The sequence below is a fragment of the Lactuca sativa genome, chromosome 4 (assembly GCF_002870075.4).
Source record: "Lactuca sativa cultivar Salinas chromosome 4, Lsat_Salinas_v11, whole genome shotgun sequence".
Taxonomy (NCBI): domain Eukaryota; kingdom Viridiplantae; phylum Streptophyta; class Magnoliopsida; order Asterales; family Asteraceae; genus Lactuca; species Lactuca sativa.
In genome coordinates this window covers 116,279,677-116,287,297 of record NC_056626.2, presented here as the reverse complement: position 1 = coordinate 116,287,297, position 7,621 = coordinate 116,279,677, and positions in this window count along the sequence as shown.

Genomic DNA, 7,621 nt, shown 5'->3' with positions numbered 1-7,621 from the left:
TCCTTGTTGTTGTGAAAAGTTTCATATTTGGCCCTTTAGGTTTTATAGTTTAAATTTGAACCCCAAAAGTTTTGTTGTTTTGAAATTTAAATAGTTGAAACCCTAATGTTTTGAAAAAGGTTTCAAAACTTGCCCTCAAGTTTTGGAATTTAAATTTTGATTAAATAGTTTAATTTTGATGCATATTTAAATTCTAAACCCTAATGTGTTGAAATGTTTCAAAACTTGCCCTCAAGTTTTGGAATTTAAAAGTTGATTAAAAAGTTTAATTAGGAATGTTAAATTCTAAAACTCTAAGAAGTTTTGAAAAAGTTCAAATCACACCATTATGGTTTTATTAATTAATTAAGGTGTATAATTAAAAGAGATTTAATAAATCCATAAAAAGTTTAGGTTTACAATTTAAGTGAATTAAAAGTATAATTGTTAAATTGAACCACCTAATATTTTAAAAGTGTAAAATACACCCTATACTATATATAAGATTAAAAGTCTAACATTATATATATGTATGAGTAAAAGTCAGTCTTACCGTTAGTAGGCCTCATTCACGAAGCTAGTCTATAAGGGGTGTTTAAGGAAATTGCCTATAAAATGGCGATTGAATGGGTATCCACTCTTACCCACCGCACTCTTGACCAGTGGAGGGTCGTTAGCCGAACGGGTAGGATAGGACGAAACCTTCCTTTATAAGTATAATGAAGTATAAAAGTAACTAAATGTTTTCATATAATTCCCAATCTTAGTTACTTAGGCAAAAGTGAATTGATGCAATTCCATGAAATTACACTTTGTGCCCTTGCAAAGACGTTAGTGGAGCGTGTGTGGTTAACCGGCACACTAAATGGGTCTAAGCAAAGGTAGCAAAGGGTGACTCAATGTTTGTCATAGTTCGGTGGAGCGTGTGTGGTTTACCGGCACATCGAATAGGTGACTGTAACATGTGAGGGCACCATGTAAGTTTGCATGGTTATTCACACCCGCTTTGTGATCCTCGGCATCCCAGTCACAAACTAGAGGGGCATATCGAGATTTAACATGCCATTGAAAGTTCAATGAATCTCAAAGGATCTAGGAGTTTTCATAGATTTAAAACTTAAATTTCTTTTTCGTTTTTCGTGGTGGAAATTAGTGAATCATCATTCACTTACCTTCAAATATTCTCGAATTAGGGTTACGGCATCCCTCTCCCGAGTTGTAGAATATTGTGTTGGGTCCTAGCCTTAGTATCTCATTTGGGTTATTTACTAAGGACTCAATCAATCAACTAACTTGAATTCGTTTTCTCCCGTATTATAGATGTCAAAGTTCGACAACTATGGTCTTCCCAAATCCCGTGGAACAAGCATTCCACATGAAGATGATATTCCACGATTCAATCGAGGATCAAGAAATCATGCTTCACTTCCTCCTCCTCCTCCAATTATTCTCCCTAACCCACAAGATTGTAAAATTGAAAGGTTCAATATCACTCAAGCCCTATTGGCAAGTAAACATAAAGAAGGAAAGTCGGTGTGTGCACACGTCCTAGGGATGAAGTCGCGCATTGATAGACTAAGAATGATGGGATCCGTTGTTAGTGAAGAGATGGCTGTTGATTGGGTTCTTTAGTCACTTCCCAACTCATATAGTGAGTTCGTAAGAGAGTACTATATGACGAACTACAACGTGACCCTTATAGATCTCACCTATATGCTTATTGCTGCCGAATCAGCAATGGTTTGGCGCAATAGAAAAGCAAAGTTGATTGGTGAATCTGCCTTTAAGACCTCTATGGATATAGACAATGGCAATGAAAGACATGCAATGATCGAAAAGTTTGATCATAAGAGAAAGGCGATGTCTGAAGTAGTTCCATGTGTTGTTCCAAAAGAGTCAATTTGCTTTATTGCCAAGAGAAGGGGCATTGGAGACGAAGTTGCCCTAATTACCTAAGAGATCTAAGAGATGGGAGAGTCAAAGGTATGACTGCGCTTTAGGTAAAAATCCACTATCTAACTCCATTAAGTTCCTACTCATTGATTCTTAATACATGATGTAATAAGATTACATTTGAGTGTTTTGTAGGGTCGGTGAAAAGAAAGGAAGCTTGATAAGAGAGCAAGATGAATCTAATCACAAGAGATGGATCTCGATCGCATGGACTTGAAGATTAGATTTTGAGCTTAGAAAGTTATGATAGAGTTGTTAGAAATTTTCTTTTGTACATAGTTTTCAATGGATTTTGCATTGTAAGGACAAATTTTTTCCGCTGCTTTTATAAATAAAATAAATTTTCGTTTGACTTATTTATTTGTTTATTTCCTTGCAATGAAATCGTTATGAAAATTGGTGTTTGCATTTTTCTACAACAAATGGATTTGATTCTTATTATGGAAAGTCGAGAATTTACCAAATAGGGAGAGTTTCTCATCGCCCAAGTTTCAATTGGACAGAAACTTGGAATCATGCAACATGGATGCACGATGAATGAGAAATTTCGTATTTGGAAATTAGACTAATTCATTGACAAAGTGTCAAGTGAAGGACTAAGAGATCGAGCACACAATGTTGCGTGTTGATCAAGACCACCATAAGAGTAACAATGATATTCGTCATGATTTACTAAAGGTTTAGTAAATATAATTATACTTACAAGATTAAGTGTAATTTTGAATTGATTAAAGGGTTTAGATCAATAGCAGAACGAATAAGAAGAATCAAGTAGGCAGAAAGATAAAAGTTTCTCCATTCTAAGAAGATGGGAGAGTACCTTTTATGCTTTATGATAGGTCTTAATGATTAAGAACCATATCTCAATTGATCCTCTAAGTGAGTCTTAGTACAATTGTATGTCTAAGAAGAGGAATCAAGAATTGAAGAAATGGTTAAATCAATAAGTCAATCATACTTCATTCCAATAACAAGTCTTAAAGTTAAGATTGTGACAATGAGTGAAAGGTATTAAGAAGGTTTGTAACTTTCATTAAATGTGGAAAGTTGTGATGTCTTGGATAAGACAAAGACCAACTAGGACCAATTTATGAAGTCTTTTGATAAAAGCTACACTAACTCTTGAATATTTGTTTGTCAAGAAATGGTTTTTGACAAGAGAATCTTATATGTCAAGGAGTTAGTGGGAGTCTTAATTGTCTTGAAAGGTTTCAAGAACAAATCAAATAAACCTTATCGATCATCACTAGCACACGAGTTGAGGTTTACAACCTATCGTGTTGACATTATTTTGATTCTGTGCCAATCCAATCGAGTTGATTATGCATGAGAACGCATAAAAGGCAAAGCACCTTAATCAATGAAAGGTACATTGATAAGAAAAGGTGAGCCGCTTAACTACTTAGAAGACATGGTGGGCAGTTGTGCTACCATAAAGGCAAGAAATCGAGATCAAGAAAGTTCGATCCATAAGAGTTTGAATTTGTCGTAAACCTTGGTTTTGACAAATTTACATGGATAGGAACAAATACACTGTTTAAATCTAAGTGTCATAAGATTTCCTCCTTCATGAAAATGATTGTGAGGAAATGCTTTCACTAAGACAGATTTTAAGAAGATAGTGATTGTAAAATTGCATTCTCGAATTCAATTATGGTTACGACATCCCTTTCCATAATTAGAATTGTGAGGTTTGGCAATTAGTCTTAATTGTTTAGACACACATATGAACTATCGAAGGCAAATGTGTATAATGTCAAGAAACGTTGATAAAAGATTATCAAAGCACTAAGTATTAGAAACATGAACTTAAGAAACTCAATAAGCATTGTTTTTTTGAAAGTTAAGATGTTTATGAATACATGTCGAAGCTAGTGGGAGCATAAGTGTTATGTTTTATAATAATCATCAAGATAGTGGGAGCATAAAAGTTATGATTGTATGATTATTAATTATAGAAAACAAGAGTCATACTTTGCAAAGTCGCAATAGTTGAAGAGTTGTTTTGCTATAATTAAGGGAGAGAATATTATGCTTCATTTCAAATCTAAAGATTTAGGTTGAGAAATGTTAATAAAATTTAGTCAAAGGTACAAAGTGTGTTCTTAAAATTTCGATTATGATTACGGCATCCCTTTTCACAATTCGAATTTTGAGAACATAGCAAATAAAACATTATGCGTCGTGTCCCATACGCTTCGGGTATAGGATCGATTGCAAATGCTTTAATGTTTGACCATTCTAAAATTTTCCAAATTTCTAGCGCATTTAGAGGGAAAAAGGACTAGAATCGGTTTAGACTAAAATAATTAAACAACTATCAAAGGACAATCCAAGTTTGACGAAGATTGGTCGCTTGTGAGTAGTTGGAAGTATAGTATTGGAAAATATGGAAATGTTTCCATATTGGATGGACTATATCGACATCATTACGAATAGATAAGATTCTATTAAGAATGAGTCGTCATATGGAACATATGGAAGTGTGTCCATATTGGGAATTGAATATTGAGAAATCTATGATTAGATTAGAAACTTCTATGCAAAAGGATGTTCAAAGAAAGTACTTTGAGTGAGAGACATCACGTCTATGGAATTGTCTTGTAACAATCTCCGATAGAGGACTTTGTAATATCATTGGCAATAGTCTTTGTGACTTTGGTGCAGTGACGTTACGAAAGGATAAGTTGCATAGAATATTAGAATCTAGCATATTCTATAAGTAGCAAGAATTTGATATTCTTTAACTTATGAAAAGGATTTGGAGTTGTGAAATGAGAATGATTGGAAATGTGTTCAATGTGATCTATTTCACAAAGTAAGAACCATAGGTAAACATTGTGTGCATGCTAGGAACATGGGACAAGTGTTGTAATTCAAGTAAGAAGTTGATTACCCGAAACGACAAATAATGAGTAATCAATGTGGTGATAAATAAAAGGTGTTTTATTTATGCTCAAAGGGTTGAGGCCATATGGGATTAGTATTATTCTTGTGTTTCACATTTGCATGTTTTGACTTCCATAATAATTGAGTTTATTAAGAATAATCGAATTATTCAAACGGGCCATAGTCGTTCATATGTTGGAAGTAGGTATGAATGAAGACTGTCGTGAATTGGTGTGTGGATTGTCTAAAAGAGTATTAGACATAAGAAAATGTTTGCTGCAACGTTCATGAGTGCTTATGAATGTGATTTAAGCATTGGATTAAACCCACGCTCACTTGGATCACTCCATGGATTATATCACGAGTGATTGGTGAGACGATAACATCTTATATTCTTGAGACCGAGATGTGTGAGTTGTATCTTGCAAATCGGTTGCACATTGAAAATATGTAAACGCACTAGTAACTTGGTGTTATAAAACATATTGTTGTGTGTGATTCGGTGCGTGAGTACAAGCAAGCATTGTATCAAAGTTTATCCGTTCCTTTTATCCAAAGTAGGATAAAAGCGATATCTTTGGGCCCCTCGATGGTTTAGTGATGACAAACGTAAATGCTCGGCCGGGCTAGGGCTAATTTGATTTGTTCAATTAGTTTGTCGTCATAAATCAGAAATCGAGAAGTAGTACAAAGAGAATGATTTGAAATCATATCTCATATGATATCTAGAATGGAGGAATATATGATCCCTTATCTAAGGACACGCGTATTTGATATGATCAGAGTTGACAGCGGCTTTGGAAAGCTACGATTGCAGATCGGGATCCGAAGTCATACGCAGAATAGTTGTTAGACTTATCCAAGTGGGAGACTGTTGGATTAGTGTCTAAGTCCATAACTATTTTGGTATGTACTTGACCCGATGGTGCATGGTCCTTTTGGTTTGCCTTCACCAAAGCAACTTGATTGGAGAAATAAATAGAGAGAGAGGTTATTATGATTTATTAATATGTTATAAGAATAATATATTAAAGGAGAAATCATATTTGTTTAATTAATATTGGTCAATAATTAATTAAGAATTAATTTTGTGATCAAGTGTAATTAATTAAACTAGAGGGGCTGAATTGTAATTATGCGATAGTTACAAAATAAGGTAAGGATTATCTTATATATATGGTGAACGAATTTGAGGTGTAAATCTCTTAGAATTTGACTAGGATAAGGATTTCTAGGACTTATCTTATGGTTGCTTGGTGGATAAGCAACTAGATAAGGATAAGGACTAAAACCCTAATCTTTACACCTATATAAACCCCCTAGGGCTTAGGAATTCGGCCAACCCTTCCCAAGAGGTCCTAAGGACGAATTCTAACCTCCCTCCTCTCTCTTTATACCTTCTCCACTTGCTTATGGAGTTTGTAAGCCATTAGAGGAGTGACACTTGTGACTCTCTGCTTTCCAAGGTCAATTCAAGGAGGAATTGGATTGTTATTGCTATATAACAATCAACGTATGTTCTTAAACCTATTTACATGTGAATTCTGATTTCCATATGCTAGTATTAGGGTTCAAAGTCTTGGATTCAAAGTATGTACAATAGAGAAACCTATATCCGAGCTTTAGGGTTTGTATGAGCACATAGGATGTCTTATGACCAAAACCCATCACATGGATGATCCATGGAGCTTTTAACCCATGGATCCTTGGAAAAGGAAATGTCATGGGTTATTAGGGTTTCACCCTAATCATGTACACTATATAAGCATGCTTATGTTGCATGAAATAGCCACTAGTGTGACTAGTGTAACTAGAAAGTATGTGTGCTTGTGTGTGGCCGATGTTATAAGTGTGTATACACTCTCTCAAAGTTTTCCAAGAGTTTGTGGTGATTTGTGATTCCATTTGAGGCATTCACACTATTGGTGCTTGGCCCTCAAACTCCTTAGGAATTGAACTCATCATCAAAAGGTATGTAATCTCATCTAATTCTTTTATGTTTAAAAGTACCCCATGCCATGTTAGATAGGTTATGAACCTTGGAAAATTATTATTTTGCATGTATTTAGACAAACATAGATCCAAGGTTTATTAGGGTTGCATGCACACTTAGGAAGTGTTAGATTGCTCAAAACCCAACAATAGGAAGTAAGGCGGGTTATAAGTCCTAAGTCCTTTCAATCCTACTTATATAACTATATCTATATAGACATGATTTTGAGAGTATATATAAATTTAAAAGGGGTTAATAAAGAGTTTTGCATATACAAAGTTTGTAAAATGATTTGAATTAGTTTGCTTGATAACACAGTTTAAAGTATAGTAAATCCATATGTTTGATAGTTATTAATCACATGTGATTGATATAATAACTACAATGTTTCAACTTGTATCCCCCATAAAAGCATTTAAAATCGTTTAAAAGATAAGTTAAGGGGTATGAATTCACCTGCAGTGAGTGACACGAATGAAAGATAGGTTTGTAGGATGCTAAGTGTCAAGTGAAGACTTGAGCACACACGGATCCTATTAAGCATATAATGACACATATATGTATATTATTAGTGTTTATACAACTAATAATGAAAGGAAAACACTCTAAGGCTTAGGAAACACTTAGATTGAAGTGCTAGAAGTGCCAAAGGTTGCATATAATGGGTGTATGGCCACACATAGGTGTGTACAGCTAGAATGGTGTGTTTCATGTGTGTGTATGGCCAGAGTGTACGGCCCAAGTGGGTCTACGGCCGCACACTCATGGTGAAACATGCCATTAAGTGATTTAAAGTCCTATTAAGCA